The sequence below is a fragment of the Eptesicus fuscus genome, chromosome 3, assembly GCF_027574615.1.
Source record: "Eptesicus fuscus isolate TK198812 chromosome 3, DD_ASM_mEF_20220401, whole genome shotgun sequence".
NCBI lineage: Eukaryota > Metazoa > Chordata > Mammalia > Chiroptera > Vespertilionidae > Eptesicus > Eptesicus fuscus.
The window spans coordinates 45,134,023-45,155,291 of NC_072475.1; the positions used below are offsets into that span (position 1 = coordinate 45,134,023).

Consider the following 21,269-nt stretch of genomic DNA (forward strand, 5'->3'; position numbering starts at 1 on the left):
CATAGCAAGGGATGGTTTTCCTGTTTGAACAAAATGAAGACATTCACTGCAGCTCTACTTTCCATCCTTTGGATAACACTTAGATATTCCTACGCTGTGAGTCCCATATTGCAATGCTACTGAGCCCCTGTCTGGGAAAGCTCTAGACCTGATCAATAAAGGACGTTCAAATGGCTACCTTTTCCAGTTGCTGAGGGTCGCTGATGCTCACTTGAACAAAGGGGTAAAGAATTGCGAATGGCAGAGCTAAGTTGGGAAACCATGCACCAGGGGCAAGTGTGACTCTAGCCACTAAGCCTACTGCTTTGCACAATGGAATGGCCATGGTCAGGGTTTTCTGTTTGGTTTCTGCTGCTGCTCTAGAATGTACTTTTTTTTTTTTTCAAACTAAATTCACTTATTAGTATTCCTTAACTATGAATCAATCTGTGAATACTTATAAGCACTGATGCTGAGTCCAATCAAATCTAAGTGCTATAGACAAAACTTAAGGAAGTAAGAATCAGCTAACACATTCACACACACACACACACACACACAGTGTAAGGTAGGATATATTTAAATGACTGAGTAAGTATTATAGATGCTGGACAATCTAATGAAAAGAGATCTATTACCATTGAATGAGAGGATGCTTCGTTTGGAAAATCGAAATGAAGCAGGATTTGAACAGGAAGTTGGGCTGGGTTAAAGGCACTTCAGGGAAATTCCAGGAATACTACCTCTCTGTGGGTAAGAAATGACACAGGAGAGTATTAGGGAGTAATTAGACACAAGAAGGGCAATTCCAGAAGTTCTATGTGTTTGGTACACCAAGCAGGGTGGAAAAAAAGAATGTAGGCTTATCTTGATGCAAAGCAAGCCTTCTATCTTCACTTTGATCAGTAATTTTTAACCGGTGTGCCACAGGAATTTTTAAAACATGCAATACTTGACTATTTAGTCAGGGGCACTTACCTCTTCTCCCTTAGATTTTCAAATGAAGAAAGGTCAACAGCCAACACACCCAAAGCCATTCAATGTGAATGAATCAAAATTATACTTTTTTTTGTCAGATCAGCAAAAAAATATATTTGTGTGTGTGCCACAGAATTTTAGTAATTAGTTTATATATGCCATGAGATGAAAATATTGAAAAGCACTGACATAGATTATATACTTATTTGGAATAGATTTGAGGGCTTGATAGAGATGAAGCAGGGAGACCTCTCTTCCCCACTCCCCAAAATAACGTACCCTTTGGAGGAACCACTAAATTCAGGGAGGTCAGACAGTAGAGCATCACAGAGGACAGCAGATAACTTGATGCTTGTCAAAGTATTAGATGTGGAGGCTCTACAGGTTGCAGAGAATGAGTGCAGGGACTTGGGATTCAACCATCAACTTAGTGACTACTAGTCCCAGTCCAAGATCTCTCCCACATTATAGGACACAGGATGAATTGGCCCCGGGCTACTTCTGAGTGGGGGCAGGGAGCACAGTTTACCTGGGGAGATGGATGCAGGTGGCAGGGGCTTGAACTAGAAAGCTATATTATGTGTTCAGGAATGAGGAAATGAAGACAGACCAAGGTGGTGGGATTTATGGCAATGAGAATGAAGAAAAGACATGAGACATTTCAAAGAAAGACCATTCAAGACCTGGTGATTGGATAGCAAAAACAAAGAAAGAAATCAAAGCTGATGTCACATTTTTTAAAGCCAAAGACTACGGCAAGAAATAATTAATAGTGTCATTGACAAAAGGCAAGATAAATTGAGAGAGGTAGCTAGTTTGTAAGAGAAGAGCTGATTTTGGGCAAGTTGAAATTAAGTCAAGAAGTCCAAGTTCAGGAAAGAGCTGGGTGAGAGGGCACAATTGTGCATACAGATTGGAGCTTGTGATGTGGCTGTCATCACTTCTAATTTCTAGGTTTATATCTTGAACATCTCCGCCCAAACAAATGGTGCAATTTAGTGATTGTTTTTTAAAGCTCATGAATAGAAGCAACGCTATGACCACTTAAAAAAAAAACATTTGGAAGTAACTTTTTCAAGCTATTTATTCAAATAAATAAATCAAATTACACAAAAGTAAACATCTGCAATGGTTTGGGAAGGAACAGAAATTCTTTTTAAGAAATCAAGAGATTGTTTCTAATGAAAACATACTGGGCTCCCACATGCTCCTCACCTGTTGTTTTCTTGAAATTTTTCAGGAATCCACAGATGTCTATTATTTAGTCTTAGATGTGAAAGAATCTGACTGTCCAGTCCAATCCAGGAAACACTGGGATGACTGTGAGCCAAATATTTCTAGATATCCATCTGATATAGTAAGTAAACATGGTACCATTCTTCTCTTTTTATTATTCTTGACTTCTGTCTACTCTGTTTTCCCAGGGTAGCTGTATGCCACAGCAAAAGAGGAAGACCAGTTTCTGTCTTTAGACTCATGAAGATTATGTTGACCTTGAGTAATATTCTCTTGAGAGCCATACCTAGGAACCCAGTTCAAAATATGTCAGTGGGGCTTGTTATAGCATGACCAGCTATAACCTTGTGCAAATTGCCTAATGTTGCTAGATTTCTGTCTCTTCAGCTGTAAAATAAGAGGAGGAGGTTGGAGTAGATAAACTCTAAGGTCCTATCTGGCTCTGACAGTCTTTGGGTGTAGAACTTATGAACTTGTAATTGTGTCCTATGAGGACTGGTTCCATGAGCAGGAGTGACCAAAGGGGATTAATTGCAATTATCATGAGGAATGGGATCTTGTGCTGCTTTGCACATGGGTAATCAGGTCCCAGGCTGTCTGCCACAGGAGAAGAACCCAAAGATGAAAAAGCACAAATCTAAGATTTTAGTTCCAGAAAATAAGACACTTACATACCTAGAAATTTTAGCATTTTTTTCTTCTTGAAAATGTTTGAGATATGGCCATGATCTGTTTAAACCATTTATTTGTGGTTCTTATGAGGGTTTTGGATGCCTATGACATCTAACTCACAGAAACAGATTAAGAAAATACAGGTTTGAAAGAGGATTTATTGAGAAACAACAAATAAATTTTAAAGGATAATAAGGTATGTAGCATCACTTTTTTTGTATCTTCATATTCAACCTGAAGAAAGCAGTACAAAATGATAAACTCTTCTTTCTTACAGGCGATTGGACAGTGTAAGGTAATAGCTACAATATGTTTGTGGAATTTCAGAATCTTAGAGTGAATGACTTCAACTGCACCACAAGCTGTGGTATGATAATCTGTTAAAATGCTACTTAATTCTAGATTGATATAGAATTCTATAATTCAGTGGTATTTAACATATAATACTGTGATGTACATATCAAAAATGGTCCCTACCTATGCTCATGGACTTGATTATTATTCTGTCTCCTGAAAAGAGTTTCAAAAAGGTTTCCCCCTGTTATTGATACACTTCTCATAAAATTAAATATATAAAAATAGAACGCTATATAAGGCAGTAGAGCATTATTATAGAGAACATGGGCTCTGTCTGGCATCAGATTTGCTTGAATTTGAATCCCAATCTCATAATTTACCAGTTGCATTGTCTTGAGGGAAAGTTACTTAATCTCTAAGGATTCCTCATGTGTAAAACAAAGCTAATAATAGTATTAGCTCTTTGCGTCTTTGTTAGAATTAAATAAGATGCTCTGTGTAGTACACTTCCAAAGTAGTTAGCAATATGTTTACTTCAACATCTAAAACTTATGTATTAATACTACAGTTTACACAGAAGTCTCATTTAATCTCATAACAAGACTATGAATATTATGAGACTTAAAGTTAAAAGAGGTTCAGGAAGAGAAACCAAGATGGTGGCATAGGTAAACACCTAAACTGCAGCCTTGCACAACAATTCCAAAAATACAACTAAGACAAAACGAACATCATCCAGAACCACAGGAAAGCTGACTGACTGGAATTTCTACAAATAGAAGGGAAGAGAAACCACAAGGAAAATCAGAGGAGCTGTAAAAGCCTGAGGTACGCAGACACGGGCGCAGGCGTGTGGAGAGGACGGAGCCGGAGAGGATGTGGCGGCTGAGTGCCTGGCTGGCGTTCTCTAGCAGGAAGGAGATAAAAGCTCCGGACTGCACTGAACCCCAGTTCCGACTGCACTGAACCTCAGTTCCGGGCCAGACCCAGGGGACGCAGGCTCATACTGTGGGAATCTGGGCTGTAAGGTGGAAACTCAGGGGAAAGGCAGAGCTCCGGAGGCGCGCACGTGAATGCGCGCAGAGGACGGATTGTTGACTGTGCTGCTGGATTGCCCTAGTGGGAAGGAGACAAAAGTTCCAGACTGTGCTGAACCCCAGTTCCGACTGCACTGAACCCCAGTTCTGGGCAAGAATCTGGGAATCCAGATTCATTGGGGGAGAGACTAGACTGTTTGGCAGTGGGCGAAACTCCAGGGCACCTTTCTCCTCTCAGAGGTGCTTGCAGCTAGTACTGAGGGACACTAAGACCCAGGAACCTCATAGGGCAGGGCTGACGGGAAGCCAAGGCTATAGGCTCCACCCTGAAACTCCGCCCCATCCAAGCTGAGCACAGAGGATTTTACAATTTTGCAAGTCTAGTCGAATAAGGCTGTCTCCCGGCATAGACACAGCTGATCCTCACAGCCAATTGGCCTGGAGGTCAACTCCTCCCACTGATACCAACAACAATCAAGACTTAACTACAACAAGGCTGAACACACAGTTCACAAAGGGGTGCACCAAGAGTGTCCACTTCAGGTAACTGCTGGGAGGCTGAGCCACTGGCCCATATAGAACAACTAGCACACAAAGCTACCCTACCAACTCAGGGAAGCAGCGAAAATGGGGAGACAAAGAAATAGATAAAAAACCAAAGAAATGGAGGAAAACAAACGACTGGAGATAGAGTTCAAAACCATGGTTATAAGGTTTTTCAAGAATTTCCTAGAAAAGGCCAATAAATTTAGCGAGACCCTTGAGGGTATGAGAGTGACCCTTGAGGATATGGAAAAGGACCAACTAGGAATTAAACATACACTGACTGAAATAAAAACTATTATACAGACACCCAACAGCAAACTAGAGGAATGCAAGAATCAAGACAAAGATTTGAAATACAAAGAAGCAAAAATCACTCAACTGGAAAAGCTAAAAGAAAAAAGAATCCAAAAATTTGAAGATAGTGTTAAGATGCCTCTGGGACAACTTCAAGTGTACCAACATCAGAATTATAGGGGTGCCAGAAGAAGAGATTGAGCAAGATACTGAAAACCTATTTGAAGAAATAATAACTGAAAACTGCCCCCACCTGGTGAAAGAAATAGACTTACAAGTCCAGGAAGCACACAGAACCCCAAACAAAAGGAATCCAAAGAGGACCACACCAAGACACATCATAATTAAAATGCCAAGAGCAAAAGACAAAGAGAGAATATTAAAAGCAGCAAGAGAAAAACAGTTCATTACCTACAAGGGAACACCCATATGATTGTCAGCTGATTTCTCAACAGAAACTATGCAGGCCAGACGGGAGTGGCAAGAAATAGCCAAAGTGATGAATAGCAAGAACCTACAACCAAGGGTACTCTGACCAGCCAAGCTGACATTCAGAATTGAAGGTCAGCTAAAGAGCTTCACAGATAAGAAAAAGCTAAAGGAGTTCATCAACACCAAACCAGTATTATATGAAATGCTGAAAGGTATTCTCTAAGAAGAGGAAGAAGAAGAAAAAGGTAAAGATAAAAATTATGAACAACAAATACATATCTATCAACAAGTGAATCTGAAAATCAAGTGAATTAAAAATTTGATGTACAGAATAAACTGGTGAATATAATAGAATCAGGGGCATAGAAAAGGAGTGAACTGACAACTCTCAGGGGTAAAGAGGTGTGGGGGGTGCGGGAAGAGACTGGACAAAACAATCGTTCACCTATGGATGAGGACAGTGCGGGGGAAGGAAGGGAAGAGGGTGGGATGGGAACCAGGTGGAGGGGAGCAATGGGGGGGAAAAAGAGGAACAACTGTAATAATCTGAACAATAAATATTTATTAAATTTAAATAAAAATAAAATACTTTTAAAAAATAAATAAATAAAGTTAAAAGAGGTTCATAGAGATTAAATTGCTTGGCCTCATAAAATAGCCAAAATGTGGTGAATCTTAACCTACCCCCTCAGTTGACTCTAAAGTCCATGTTCTTTTTATTTTTTTTTCAAGAGAATTATTACAGATTTCCTTTAAAAATAGCAAATTTCAGCATAATTCAATATACAAAAATTCAGCAGCCAAGCAACTCCTACAGGAGTTTGCCTTAAAGAAGACTGAGCTGTACCTTCTCTCTCTGGGCAAAACTTCATTTTAATAATGCTCTCCCTCCTTAGCAGAGATAGGGAGAGTTCCTTAAAATATTCACACTTTATAAATGATGGAGTTTGGGCATCTGAATAGGGTAACAACTGAGACTTGAGCATCAGAAGGATCTGGCTTTAAGTTTAGCTCTTCTGCTGATTAGCTGATTTGCTGGAACAAGTTTCTTAGCCTCTCCAACCCTCAATTCACACGTCTGTAATGCAGGAGCTATTGTTATTGTTTCCACCATGCCTAAATGTATTAAGTCACAGCATTGACAATGCTGTTTAGCCACAAATCTACCATCTTCTTTCTCCAGTCTTTTCTGCATTGGCCAATACTAAAGACAGCCCTGTTCTCTTGGATTTCTTTGAGGAGACTGAGATCTACAGAAAACAAGCAGAGAAAGTCCTTGGGATGTACGAAAAGGAGAATGGTGACTTTGCCTCTTTCAGAGTGGACCAAGTGGAGAGAGTTGGCAGAGGCGTGAGTTTCCACTAATGTCCAGCTGGAGTCTGAGGGCCCAGGCTCCAACCTCGCAGGCACAAATTAAGTTGCATTGACCCTCTCCCCACTGGCCTCCTTGGGCCAGATGATTTTTATTATTATAATTTTTAACTTATAGTTAACATTCAATATAATATTAGTTCCAAGTGTATACAAATTCAAAAAGAGACATGCATCCTTAAATTCATTGCAGCATTATTTACAGTAGACAACATATGGAAGCAACCTAATTGCCTGTCAATAGATGATTAGATAAAGAATATATATCATATATTTATAATAAAATATTATTAAGCATAAAAAAAATAAAATCTTACCATTTGTGACAATGTAGAGGGTATGATGCTAAGTAAAATAAGCCAGACAGGGAAAGACAAAAACCAGCTGCTTTGTTTTTTTTTAAATATATATTTTATTGATTTTTACAGAGAGGAAGGGAGAGGGGTAGAGAGTTAGAAACATCAATGAGAGAGCCTCTTGCACACCCACTACTGGGGATGTGCCCGCAACCAAGGTACATGCCCTTGACCGGAATCAAACCTGGGACCTTTCAGTCCGCAGGCCGACGCTCTATCCACTGAGCCAAACCAGTTAGGGCTGCTTTGTTTTTTTGTTTGTTTTAATACAATAGCAACTTTACTGAGGTGTGATTGACATTCAATAAACAGCACATATTTAGTGAGAATATACCATTTGATAATTCTAACATATGTATATACTAATGAATATACCACACTTAAGATAGTGAACATATCCATCACCCCCAATAATTTCTTAGAACACTTTGTTATGCTTCCTTCTTGATGAACCCATCTTGCCTCCTCCCCTAAGCTGCTGGTGCCAGCCACCAGCTGCTTTTTAAAAATATATATATATATTTTATTGATTTTCTACAGAGAAGAAGGGAGAGGTATCTGGGTATCTCTACAGAGGTATCTCTACAGAGAAGATAGAGAGTTAGAAACATCTATGAGAGAGAAACATCAATCAGCTGCCTCTTGCACACCCCCTACTGGGGATGTGCCCACAACCAAGGTACATGCTCTTGACTGGAATCGAACCTGGGACCCTTCAGTCTGCAGGCCAATGCTCTATCCACTGAGCCACCAGCTTTTTTTTAAGTTGAGATCCCTGTTGCAATTTCAAGAGACAGGCAGCAGATAACATAGAACTGCCCTCCTGCAATTTTTTTTTAAATATTTGGAGTTGTGGGGAGTTTGATATTAACAAAGAGGGTGGAAATCCAAACAAAAAAGAGCAAATTGATGAAAAGCATAGTAGCGTTATGAGTCATTAAAATAATCTAGAACTAACCTCCTTGTATTACGATGGAAAACTGAGGCTCAGAGCAACTACCTCACCACAACCAGTGGTATGGCTAGAGCCAGGCAGTCCTTCCCCATCCAGAGACTCAAGTGCCTCCCACCCATAGCAGTCTTATAGAACAGCTAGTTTATGTTGTCTTGTATTTTGAAAACACAAAGTGAAATAGATTATGGTGCATACAAGCAATGGGATAAATACAATGCAATTATGTACTAAAAAGAATGTTTTGGACCTATATGTTTTAGAAAGAGTTTCAAGATATATTGCCAAGGGAAAAAAGCAAGTTACAGAACAATACTTAGACTATGATCCCCTTTATATTAAACAAGTAGATATGTGTGTATATACACAACATATTTAGCAAAAGGTTAGAAGAAAAACACATCAAATGGATGATGGTGGTACCTCTGAGAGAAAGAGGCTGGGGTACAGGAAGAATGACTTTTCACACTAATGCTTGATTATGTCTGTATTATCTGTGCCTTTTCAATCAAATAATATTCATCTTATCACTTGATAAATTTTAAAAAGACACCAATAATAAGAATGTCACCTATTGGTGGATCCTGATAGTGCCTTTACAGTATATTGGATAGTAGGTATCTACTGGCTTTTTTGAAATGTTCCTGAAACTGCTTTGATCCAATTTGTTCTGGAGAGGAGGGAGAAGAACCAATTACTATATTGACTTCTCTGTGAGGAACTGCTCCAGTCACCATTTTCGCAGGCACCATAATGTGAGTATTATAGATAAGTGTGAAATACTAGTAACATTTGGAGAGTACTTACTATGTGCCAGATACCCTTGTAAGGACTTCACACATATATTAGCCTATTATCCCCACCACCACCCTATGAACTAGAGAACATTTTTATCCCAGATTTACCTATGGGGAAACGGAGTCATGGTGATAAAATTGAGAGTATCCTACCTAATAAAAGAGTAATATGCAAATTGTCCCTAACTCCGCTGCACCCACAAGCCATGCCCACCAGCCACGCCCACCAGCCAATCAGGAGCAAATATGCAAATAAACCCAACCAACATGGCTACAGCCACAGAGAGCAGGAGGGAGGCTTGGGTTTCCCTGGTAACAAAGGAAGCCAAGATTTCTGCCTGCCTTTGCTGGCCTAAGCCTCCACTCAAGGCTACAAAGTTTCAATTATAGAAGTAAACAAATCCAAACAGAAGTTACGGCAGCCACTGAGCTGGAAAGAGCAGGAGGCAAGGGTTGCCCCCGGCAATGGAGGAAGCAAAGCTTCTGCAGCCCTGGCTGGCCTAGGCCTCCACTCCAGGCTACAAAGTTTCAATTATAGAAGATACACAAACCCCAAAAGAAATGGCTGCTGGCCATGGAGCTAGCAGGAGACTTGGCTCCACTCCAGGCTACAAAGTTTCAATTGCAGAAGATACATAAATCCCAGATACCAGGGCCTCTGCTTGGGTCACCAGGGGGCGTGGCTGGCCTGCAAACCACCACAGGCCCTTCACCCAGGCCTCCCCACACCCCAAGGGAACACCCAACCTGATCCGGGATACCCTTCAGGGCAAACCAGCTGGCCCCCTCCCATGTACCAGGCCTCTATCCTATCTAATAAAAGAGTAATATGCAGATTGACCATCACTCCAACACACAAGATGGCTGCCCCTATGTGGTCAAAGTTCCTGCCCCCATGTGGACACAGATGGCCGGCACAAGATGGCCAGCAGGGGAGGGCAGCTGGGAGGGACCAGGCCTGCAAAGGAGGACAGTTGGGGGCAATCAAGCCTGCAAGGGAGGGTAGTTAGGGGTGACCAGGCCAGCACAGGAGGGAAGTTGGGGGTAACCGGGCCTGCAGGGAAGGGCAGTTGTGTGGGACCCAGGCCTGCAGGGGAGAGCAGAAGGGGGACACCAGGCCTGCAGGTGAGGGCAGTTAGGGGCAAAAATGCTTGCAGGGGAGCAGTTATGCATTAATCAGGCTGGCAACGGAGTGGTTAGGGGGTGATCAGGCTGGCAGACAGAAGCGGTTAGGGGCAATCAGGAAGGCAGGCAGGCGAGCAGTTGGGAACCGGCAGTCCTGGATTGTGAGAGGGCAGTCGGACATCCCTCGATGGGTCCCCGATTGAAGAGGGTGCAGGCTGGCCTGAGGGACACCCCCTCCCATGCATGAATTTCATGCACCGGGCCTCTAGTTATTTTATAAATGTACATGATATATACCTAAACTTAACACTGAGGTGTTGTTGTTTTTTTAACTCATTAGGATTAAAGATTAGCTAAAACTAATAACTAAAATGTATTAAGAACCTATACTCATGGGTACTTTCATTCACTTCATCTCATTCACTCCTCACAGTGATCATATTTGACAAATGGGAAGGTAATGGGCTCAGTAAAGTAAGGGTCTTGCCTAATGTTCACAACAAAGATGCCCAGTCACCTGGGATTTTCCCCCATTCATGTATATGCTGATACTCCTGTGCCTGCAGGAAGTGTTATGAATGATATGCAGCATTTGTATAGCAACCTATAGTCTACAAACCACTACCAAAATATTATTACTTTGTTGGATCCCCATGACCATCCCATTGACCCCAACAAACCCTTAACTATCTTGGTGTGGGGAATACAAACTCAGTGCAGAAACATGGAGGCTGGAGAAGAGGAGCTCAATGCTAAATGTTCTATAGCATTATCTCATTTAATTAAGCCCTTGCACAACCTGTACTCATTTTAGAAATTTCAGAAATTTTATGCAACTTACCTAAATCTCATAGCACTAGTACATGATGAAGCCAGGATTAACATGGGTCTGTCTGACTCCAAAACTGTACTCAAAATCTTTTCTTGTTGTTTTTTCTTAATCCTTGCCCAAGGATATTTTTCCTTTGATTTTTAGGGAAAATGGAAGAGAGAGGGAAAGACAGAGAGAGACATCAATGTGAGACAAACACATCAATTGGTTGCCTCCTGCACAAGCCCTGACCAGGGCACAAGGCCAGGGAGGAGTCTGCAACCAAGATAGCACTCTGGACCAGAATTGAACCTGGGACCCTTTGGTCTCCAGGTCGATTGAACCAAACTGGATAGGGCTGTACTCAAAATCTTACTGCTTAACAGTCTGCTCAAAAAATGAGTTTTCTACTTGTAACTTTGACAGCTGGGTTTAGGGATCTCTGGGGAAGAGGGGTGCCAGCCAGGTGTAGCCTCTGAATTTAGGGTAGGGCCACATGACAGTCTCTTTGACAGGGTCTGTGAAAACCCATTTTTATAATGGCTCCCTTCTTTCCAAAACTTTCCTCCAAGGTACTTGGTTAAAGTTGTACAAATCTCCCATCTACACCACTCTTCTTTTTCTCTAGGCACAGGCAACTCAGGACTTCAGTGCAGAAGAGTTGGTCTAGCATCAAGGCATCAGTGGCATAATATTCCCAACTACCACCCATGGGGAAGGCCAGTGCTAGTGACCAGTCATGGAAGAGAACCACAGCAGTAATGAAAATCTTTGGAACCTGAACTTTTCCCAAAGTGTTGACTAGGAAATATTGTTAAATAACTGGTGGAGATATTTGATGATATTAACTTGATTTTTCTAGAGCTCTCCTTCCTTACCAGAATGTCTGGAAGTTCACAACTCTAGCTGGGCATCTTCATACCACCTGCACACATACTCAAATACACATACACTAACAGGTTTCTTTCTTATTTATAGGTCTTTGGATTCTGCAAATCAATTTTGTCCTATAATGTAGGGGCCTCTGACATGGAAACATCAATAGAGATTGACATAAACTGTGAAGTCTTCGACCTTAAGGTGCGTTGCCTAAGCAACTTTTGTCATGAGCAGTGCCAGACTAAGTAATGTTTTCACACACATAGTGTATATTTTTCTTATTGCTGTGTGTGTGTGTGTGTGAGAGAGAGAGAGAGAGAGAGAGAGAGAGAGAGAGAGAGAGAGAGAGAAGAGCAGAGCGGAAGATCAGATCAGGAGGAGGGAGAGAAACAGAGAAAATAACCCCTGGACAATTCCTGGTAAGACACCAAAAGTGTGACACTTTTTCCAAGAATTGGGAAAATATAAGATTTGGCATAAAAGTAAAATCATAACCAATTTAACCAATCTTTAATGAATTTGAAAATGGTTCTTATAGCTAAGACTCCATTGCTGAATTAATAATCTAGTTTTATTATTAGGCACAGAATCTAAGGGGAATTAATTAGTGTCAAATTTATTATATAAAGATATGTAAAATAAAATACAAAACAGTATTTTACGAGAATATCAGTGTGTAGAAACTTTTGTTCTACACAAAATATTCTTCACAGTTATTTTTATATCAGAAAAAAATAATTCAAACATCCATGTGACAAACCAAAAGGAGGGGCAGGTTTTTCACCATGGGCATGGCTGCACAGATTTCTTTAAATATTAAAACATGAATAAGGATAGTGAAAAGGTGAAGTGCTCACCTTTTAGGAGTAAGAGATACTTATACTATAGAGTCCAGAACTCTGCTGAGAGCCTGAATTATAAGGCACTAGTTTTCCAAATGTTGGTCTACAGATGAGTATCATTCTATAATATAATTTTATCACTTTATATGGAAATGAGAAACATAAAGATAATAAGAATATTGTTTGTCAAGAGGAGAGGCGGGGAATTGAAAAGATGGCGACCGGCAGGAAGGTAGGGAGAGAGTGTGAGTGAGGAACCCATAGAGAAGAGTGTAGACGTGTGTGGTGTGTGTGTGTATAAGCTAGGGTCAGTTAGATTCTGCACGTCTTCCAAGGGGCTGCCTAACCAGGCAGTCCTAGACAGCGGAGCCCCGCGCACAAAGCGGACACATCTCCGTGGCTGTTGCGGACATGGAGACCACGCCATCTTGAGAAACAGAGCTGCCTGAGACTCGGATCCTGGCTTCTGACACAAACCAGGACCCTGCAGCCACTGGGGACAGAGAACTGCTATCACAGCTTCAGACCAACAAACAACAAGAATCCAGACGTCCCGGCAGAATTCCGTGAGTCAAAGAGCCTACCCCCTCCCCGCAGGCGCGCAGACAGCGCCATTTTAACTGATAGATCCGCCTCTCGCACAAGCCGCAGAGCTTTGCGCAGGGACCCGCTCCCCCTCAGGGAATTTGGCGCGCGCGCGCGAGCGCACAGGAGAGAATCAGCTCCCTGTTGGGGAAATCTGTCAGTGCGCGCAGAGGGCTCCCCTTCGGAGAATTTGGGGGAATTTGGCTTGCAGGTCACAGCTCTCCCTTCAGGGAATCTTAGTGCTTGCACAGAGGGGCTTTCCCTTTGGGGAATTTGGCACGCAGGACAGACTCCGCCCCCCTTCCGGGACTCCGGTAGAGTGCACAGAGCCAGCTCACCTTCAGGAAATCAAGAGTGTGCGCCCTAGCCGGTTTGGCTCAGTAGAGAGAGCACACACAGGTCGCAGCTCCACTTCAGGGAATTTGGCACGCCGGACACAGCTGCCTGGGATCCCTGACTCACAGCGCATTCACACTAAGAGCCAGCGACCCCAATTGTTGGTGCATGCACACATAGGGACCCTGAGTCTCAACGAGAAACCGCACAAGGCAACAGAGACTCTGACACTCTAGTCTTGGTGCAGACGCAGGGAAACTCTGACTCCTGGCACATGCTAAGGATCTCATTTTCGGCACATACCAACAGTGTGGTGCAGACAGGGCCCCTGAATCTAAGTGTGCACACGAGACCACACGGAACACTGGGGACACTGACCCTGGGCAAGTCTGGTTCCCACCAACCAAAGGCAGCCACACGTCCTAGTGTCAGAGCACTTCAGTGAAACTCGGGTGGAGTGAAGTCCCCACAGCACACGGCCCAGGTCCACGCAAACGGAAGCTTGAGCTTTCTGGTGATAGCCAGAATGGGGAAACGAAATAACTCACAGAGGAAAGAAAATGTGGAGTCGCCAAGAAAGGAAATCAGTGAAACTGAAGCTTGCAACATGACCGAAAAGGAGTTTAGAGTAATGGTCGTGGAATTTATACATCAGATGGATGAGAAAATAAACAACTTATGCAAGAATCAGGAAGAAATGAAAAGTGATATAGCTACAATCAAAAACACCATGGAAAGTTTCAACAGTAGACTACAAGAAGCAGAGGACCGAATTAGTGAGTTAGAAGATCAGGTACAGAAACAAGCTCAATCTCAACAGCAATTGGAGAAAAAAATTAAAAAGCAGGAGGAAAGCCTAAGGGAGCTTCGGGACAACATGAAACGAAGTAACATGCGTATAATAGGGCTGCCAGAAGGACAAGAAGAGCAGCAGGGATTAGAAAATCTATTTGAAGAAATAATGACAGAAAACTTCCCGGATATGGGAAAGATAAAAGTTACGCAAGTACAGAGAGTCCCAAGCAGGATCAACCCCAAAAGACCCACACCAAGACATGTCATAATTTCAATGGCAAATATAAATGATAAAGAGAGAATCTTAAAGGCGGCAAGAGAGAGACAGAGAGTTACCTACAAAGGAATACCCATCAGATTGTCAAATGATTACTCAACAGAAACACAACAAGCTAGAAGTGAATGGACGGAGGTATACAAAGTGTTGCAAAGCAAAGGACTGAATCCAAGATTACTATATCCAGCAAGACTATCAATCAAAATTGAAGGGGAAATCAGGAGCTTTGCAGATAAAAAAAGGCTTAAGGAGTTTATCACCACCAAACCAGCAATGCAAGAATTGCTAAAGGGAATACTGTAAAAAGAAGAAATAAACAGGTAAGAAGGAATATAGACACAAAAATAGATATGACCACAAACAAATACCTTTCAGTAATATCTTTAAATGTAAATGGACTAAATGCTCCAATCAAAAGATATCGAGTAGCTGAATGGATAAAAAAACACGACCCATATATATGCTGTCTACAAGAAACCCACCTTAGAACAAGAGACTCACACAGATTGAAAGTGAAGGGATGGAAAAATATCTTTCAGGCAAATGGAAATGAAAAAAAAGCTGGGGTAGCAATACTTATATCTGACAAAATAGACCTCAAAGTAAATGCCATAACCAGAGATAAAGAAGGCCACTTCATAATACTAAAGGGAGAAATCCAACAAGAAGAAATAATTCTGGTAAACATATACGCTCCCAATATAGGAGCACCCAAATACATAAAAAAACTCCTGGAAGATTTCAAGGGAGAGATTAATAGCAATACAATCATAGTAGGAGACTTTAATACCCCACTATCACCACTGGACAAATCCTCTAAACAAAAAATCAGCAAAGAAACAGCAATCCTAAATGAATCACTAGACCAGATGGAATTAATTGACATCTTTAGAACATTTCACCCCAAAGCCACAGAATATACATTCTTCTCAAGTGCACATGGGTCATTTTCAAAGATAGACCATATGCTGGGTCACAGGCAAAGTCTCTTCAAATTCAAGAAGATAGAAATTATATCAAGCGTCTTCTCAGATCACAGTGGCATAAAACTGGAAATCAACTACAATAAATACAATCCAAAGAAATCAAACACTTGGAGACTAAACAGCATGCTATTAAACCATGACTGGGTCACCAGAGAGATCAAGGAAGAAATAAAAAACATCATGGCAACAAATGACAATGAAAACACAACAATCCAAAATCTATGGGACACAGTGAAAGCAGTCTTGAGAGGGAAGTTCATAGCTCTACAAGCCTATTGCAAAAAACAAGAATCAATGGTAATAAATTACTTAACCCTACAACTCAAAGAGCTAGAAAAAGAGCAGCAAGAAAAGCCCAGTGTAACCAGAAGGAAGGAAATAACAAAGATCAGAGCGGAGATAAATGACATAGAGACCAAAGAAACAATACAAAAGATCAACAAAACCAAGAGCTGGTTCTTTGAAAGGATAAACAAGATTGATGGACCTCTAGCCAGGCTCACCAAGAAGCAAAGAGAGAGGACCCAAATAAACAAAATCAGAAATGAAAGAGGTGAAATAACAACAGACCCCGCTGAGATACAAAGGATTGTTACAAAATACTACGAACAACTCTATTCCAACAAACTGGACAACCTGGAGGAAATGGACATATTCCTAGAAAAATATAACCTTCCAAAAATCAATCAAGAAGAATCTAAAGAGCTCAATAGGCCAATAACTATGGACGAAATTGAAGCAGTCATCAAGAAGCTTCCGGCAAACAAAAGCCCGGGGCCTGATGGCTTCACAGGAGAGTTTTACCAAACATTCAAGGAAGAACTAAAACCTATCCTCCTCAGACTATTCCAAAAAATTCAAGAGGAAGGAACACTTCCAAGCTCCTTCTATGAAGCCAGCATCACCCTAATACCAAAACCAGATAAAAACAACACAATGAAAGAGAATTACAGACCAATATCCCTCATGAACATAGATGCCAAAATCCTCAACAAAATTCTAGCAAATCGGCTCCAGCAGTACATCAGAAAGATCATACACCATGACCAAGTAGGATTTATCCCAGGAATGCAAGGATGGTATAATATCCGCAAATCAATAAACGTGATACATCACATAAACAAATTGAGAGATAAAAATCACATAGTCATATCAATTGATGCAGAAAAAGCATTTGACAAAATCCAACACCCTTTCTTGATAAAAACTCTCAACAAGGTGGGAATAGAAGGCTCATACCTCAACATAATAAAAGCTATATATGATAAACCCACAGCAAACATCATACTCAATGGACAAAAACTAAAAACATTTCACCTAAGAACAGGAACAAGACAGGGATGCCCACTCTCACCACTCCTGTTTGACATAGTACTGGAAGTATTAGCCATTGCAATTAGACAAGAAGAAGAAATAAAAGGCATCCAAATTGGAAAAGAACAAGTAAAGCTGTCTTTATTTGCAGACGACATGATATTGTACATAAAAAATCCGAAAGACTCCGTCAAAAAACTAATAGACTTAATAAATGAATTCGGCAATGTAGCAGGATACAAAATTAACGCCAAGAAATCTATGGCCTTTCTATACACCAATAGTGAACTTACAGACAGAGAGACTAAAAAGGCAATTCCATTTACCATCGCACCAAAAAAATTAAGATACCTAGGAATAAACTTAACTAAGGAGGTAAAAGACCTATACACGGAAAACTACAGGACACTGAAAAAAGAGATAGAGGAAGACGTAAACAGATGGAAGAACATACCATGTTCATGGATTGGTAGAAACAACATCATTAAAATGTCCATACTACCCAAAGCAATCTATAGATTCAATGCACTCCCCATTAAAATACCAATGGCATATTTCACCGACCTTGAAAGAACTCTCCAAAAATTCATCTGGAATAAAAAAAGACCCCGAATAGCCACACCAATCCTGCGAAAGAAGAATAAAGTAGGAGGGATCTCAATACCAGATTTCAAGCTGTATTACAAAGCCACTGTTCTCAAAACAGCATGGTACTGGCACAAGAACAGACATATAGATCAGTGGAACAGAATAGAGAATCCAGATATTGACCCAAACCACTATGCTCAATTAATATTTGACAAAGGAGGCATGAACATACAATGGAGTCAAGACAGTCTCTTCAATAAATGGTGTTGGGAAAACTGGACAGATACATGCAAAAAAATGAAACTAGATCACCAACTTACACCATACACAAAAATAAACTCAAAATGGATACAGGACTTAAACATAAGATGGGAAACCATAAAAATACTAGAGGAATCCACAGGCAACAAAATCTCAGACATATGCCAAAAGAAATTCTTCACTGACACTGCCCCTAGGGCAATGGAAGCTAAAGAGAAAATTAACAAATGGGACTACATCAAAATAAAAAGCTTTTTCACAGCAAAAGAAACCATTAACAAAACAACAAGAAGGCCTACTGCATGGGAGAACATATTTGCAAATGGCATCACTGATAAAGGTTTGATCTCCAACATCTACATGCAGCTTATACAACTTAATAAAAGGAAGATAAATGATCCAATAAAGAAATGGGCAACAGACCTAAATAGAAGCTTTTCAAAAGAAGACAGAAGGAAGGCCAAGAGACACATGAAAACATGCTCAACGTCACTAATTATCCGAGAGATGCAAATCAAAACAACAATGCGGTACCATCTCACACCTGTCAGAATGGCTATCATCAACAAATCAACAAACGACAAGTGTTGGCGAGGATGCGGAGAAAAAGGAACCCTCGTGCACTGCTGGTGGGAATGCAGACTGGTGCAGCCACTGTGGAGAACAGTATGGAGTTTCCTCAAAAAACTGAAAATGGAACTCCCATTTGACCCAGTAATCCCACTCCTGGGAATATATCCGAAGAAACTAGAAACACCAATCAGAAAGGATATATGCACCCCTATGTTCATAGCAGCACAATTCACCATAGCTAAGATTTGGAAACAGCCTAGGTGCCCGTCAGCAGATGACTGGATCAGAAAACTGTGGTACATCTACACAATGGAATACTATGCTGCCATAAAAAAGAAGGAATTCTCATCATTTGCAGCAACCTGGATGGAATTGGAGAACATTATGTTAAGTGAAATAAGTCAGTCAATGAAAGAAAAATATCACATGATCTCACTCATTTATGGGTAATAAAGAACATTATAAACTTGAACAAAAAGATAGATACAGAGACAGTAAAGCATCAAACGGACTGTCAAATTACAGGGGGAAAGTTAGGGAGAGGTGGGGGAGATAAGAGATCAATCAAAGGACTTGTATGCATGCATATAAGCATAACCAATGGATGCAAAACTCTGGGGGGTGAGGGCATATATGGGAGTGGGGTGGGGGGTGGCAATGGTAAAATATGTACACATATAATACCTTAATAAAAAAATTGGAAAAAAAAAGAATATTGTTTGTGGTATAACTTATCCTATCTAATAATAGACAAATATGCAAATTGACCATACCTCCGACACACCACAAGCCACGCCCACAAGCCACACCCACCATCCATTCAGAGCGAGTATGCAAATTAACCCAAACCAAGATGGCTACAGCCACAGAGAGCAAGTTTTCCTAGGTAACAGAGGTAGCCAAGCTTTCTGCCAGCCGTTGCAGGCCTAAGCCTCCACTCAAGCTACAAAGTTTCAATTATAGAAGGTAAACAAATTCAAACAGATGGCGGCAGAATGGAGCTTGAGAGAGCAGGCCAGGGTTGCCAGCGGCAACAGGGGAAGCAAAGCTTTCCGGGCCCACCTGCTTAAGGCAACAAAGTTTCAATTATAACCCCAACACAAATGGCTTCGGGCCTTGGAGGGAGCCCCAAGCTTGGCTCTGCTCCAGGCTACAAAGTTTCAATTGTAGAAGGAAAATAAATTCCAGATACCAGGGCCTCCGCTTTCATTGCCAGGGGGTGTGGCCCACCTGCAAACCACCACAGGCCCCTCGCTCAAGCCACCCCACGCCCCAAGGGAACCCCACCCTGATCAGGGACACCCTTCAGGGCAAACCAGCTGGCCCCCACCCCTGTACCAGGCCTCTATCCTATCTAATAAAAGAGTACTATGCAGATTGATCACCACTGCAACACACAATATAGCTGCCCCCATGTGGTCAAAGATCCTGCCCCCATGTGGACACAAGATGGCCAGCAGGAGAGGGCAGTTGGCAGGCACCCAGCCTGCAAGGGAGGGCAGTTGAGAAGGACCAGGCCTGCAAGGGAGGGCAGTTGGAGGTGATCAACCCTGCAGGAGAGGGCAGTTAGGGGTAACCAGGCCAGCAGAGGAGGGAAGTTGGGGGCAAACAGGCTGGCAGCAGAGTGGTTAGGAGGTGATCAGGCTGGCAGGCAGAAGAGGTTAGGGGCAATCAGGAAGGCAGGCAGGCAAGCAGTTGGGAGCCAGCAGTCCTGGATTGTGAGAGGGATGTCCGACTGCCCGTTTAGGCCCGATCCCAGAGGGATGTCCGACTACCCGTTTAGGCCCGATCCCAGGGATCGGGCCTAAACGGGAAGTCGGACATCCCTTGAGGGGGTCCCAGATTGGAGAGGGTACAGGCTGGGCTGAGGGACAACCCCCCTCCGTGCACGAATTTCGTGCACCTGGCCTCTAGTTACATATAAAAGAACCATACTTTACTCTGGGATTATCTTTCTGACTGCTGTTATAAAATATTATTGCTATTGTGAAATGATGGTGGTAGATGATAATTTTGGTTTGTATTTTAAATGCCAACTCGCCTAGATATAAATTTGAGAATCCTTTTTTGATATCCTACTTTTAAAATTTATTTCCGAAATCCAAAAGTATGAATTTAGTTGAATTAAATCAAGTTAAACATCTAATTTCTTCTTTACATGATGATACTCACTTTTCTGTGTCCTTCACCAGGAACATAGGAACATCAGTAATTTACAACCCCAGTTGGACCATCCCCTCCACTCTGGAGGCCATGGGCATTCCTTTGCTGACAAGCCTCTATTTACACACTGTATATCCAGAGATAACCTCCATCATCACACATCACATAAATCTGGATGCCCACCTGCTCTACACGACAAAAATCAGACAGACCACCACTTCAAGCAGGAGCTCCTTCACGATTGTCCCCTTCAAGATGTCATCACCTCCATTTTGGCACCAATGGCACAAATGCATCCCCTCATAATCATTCAGTGAACACCATTCCAATAGACACCATCCAGTGAACACCATTCCAATAGACACCATCCCCATAGACATCATCCCCAAGGACACTACCCCCATGGACAGCATCCTGACCGCCCTGGTTTTCATGACCATGGACCCTGTGACCAATCACCCCATTGGCAAGGTCCCCAAGATCACCATCACCTGGGCCATGACCCACCTCCTATGCCCTCAGAAGAAAGAGGTCCAGGTACTTTCCCTTAACATGGAGACAAGTTGGATATATTTACCGACTCCCTCCATTAAAGAAATGTGGAGTTCTTCCTCTTCCTGAAGCCAATTTTCCCAGCTTCTCATTGCCAAACCACAACCATCCTCTAAAGCCAGAAATTCAGGCCTTCCCTCAATCAGCCTCTGAATTATGTCCAGGGATGTTCAAGAGTGAATTTTACAAGTTTCAAAGTTTTTTTTTTAAGGGACTTTAAAAAAAAAATCTGAGT

General features: G+C 41.8%; 1 pseudogene; it reads left to right on the forward strand.

The window, feature by feature from the left end:
• Nucleotides 1–33: 33 nt before the first annotated feature.
• Nucleotides 34–21,254, forward strand: LOC103295194 (histidine-rich glycoprotein-like; annotated as a pseudogene).
• Nucleotides 21,255–21,269: the final 15 nt, after the last annotated feature.